The sequence below is a fragment of the Tamandua tetradactyla genome, chromosome 2, assembly GCF_023851605.1.
Source record: "Tamandua tetradactyla isolate mTamTet1 chromosome 2, mTamTet1.pri, whole genome shotgun sequence".
In the NCBI taxonomy this organism is placed as follows: Eukaryota; Metazoa; Chordata; class Mammalia; order Pilosa; family Myrmecophagidae; genus Tamandua; species Tamandua tetradactyla.
The window spans coordinates 160691742-160693285 of NC_135328.1; positions in this window are offsets into that span (position 1 = coordinate 160691742).

Genomic DNA, 1544 nt, shown 5'->3' on the forward strand with positions numbered 1-1544 from the left:
TCTACCTTTATGAAATGGGATTTTGATTAAAACATGGATTTTCTAGGGGGCATACTTCCTTTCAAATCAGCACACTGGCATTCCACACCGAGGAATAAAAGCTATAGGGATGCATACCAACTCTAGTAAAATAGTAAAATGTGAACTGGGCTCCAGCTAGTAGTTCCCTCTGGTCTTTGGAAAAGTAGAGAAGATGCTTCAATTGTTTTAATTTATTTCTTCTTTTTAATAGAAAATTTTAAGCATAATATGTATCTGAACACTGGGTATATGAGTGTATGCTATACTATTCCAGAACTATTCAGCATGTTTTTTGTGGAGAGCCAGGAGCAATCAATCAGGCCCAACCAGGAACAACGAATCAGGCCCAAGCAGGGAAAGTCTCCACAACATTGGGGCAGAATGTCCCCAAAGTTCAACAGTAACCAATGTTAGGAAACTGAGGGAACAGGATGTGTTTTGGCAACAGCTAACTGCATTTTTCTGCTTCTATGATTGTGCTTGCTTGCCAGCAACTGCAAAACCACAACATGATTTTAGCCTTTATAAGCACAGCTTGAAAACCTCTGGCTGCTGCTCTCTGAATCTTCCTTCTTGGAGGTTTCTTAGGCAGTCGCTGGCAGGCTAATAAAGACTCCCAATTGGCTTGCAGTTTTGAATTGTGGTCTCTCTTTTGGCACGCCCCACAACATTTTGAGTATCTCACAAATGGTGAGATACTGGTGGGCACAGGATGGAAGGAAAGGTTGGAAATCAGAGGCCTAACACCGTCTTGGGATTTCAAAGGAAGAGCCTCAAAAGGCAAACCAAAATCTAAGACACATTCCTTCAACAACCTTCCAGACTAGGCTCAGTCCTAGGAGTTTTGTATTCTAAATCTTCAAAACACTTTTCAAATACAAGACCTTGGTTAACAACAACCCCTGTGAGCTTTACCAGTATGGGGGATTCATTTTTTAACTGCTTCTTTAGTCTTAAACTTACTACGTCTCAGGTTCTTCAACTAGCAAGGCTAACTAACGACCAGAGCATCTCCCGCACAATTTTGTAAGGGTGAATAATTTATGTTAACGAGACCAACGAGCCGGCTGGCATAGGGTAAGAGCCCAAGAAATGTTAGTTGCTGCTGTTATCTTATTGTTTACTGGGCACAGTTCTAATAACCGTGCGAGGAGATGACTGGGAAATAAGGAAACCAAGCGTCTGTTGCGCTCTCTGAGATGCATTAAAACCATAAACCCAAGAGCACTAAAGGTTTCAAAGGAAGACGGGTCTTCAGAATAGAAAAGAAAAACTCTCCTAGCATGGCGTTTTCCAAGACCGGTCTCCCGGGAGTCAGTACGGGTTCTCCAGGGAATCAACCGCTGGCGCCTCCCTTGCTTTCCGGAAAGCCTGGCATCCCGCAGGCCGCAAGGCTGGGAGGGCAGAGCGTGGCAGGGGGCGGGAGGCGGCGAGAGCTGGTTGGGCCGGGCGAGAGGGGCGGGAGGGCCCGGAGGGGCGGGTGGTTGCTGGAAGTCTGGCGCGGCAGTAGGCGGGGTGCGGCG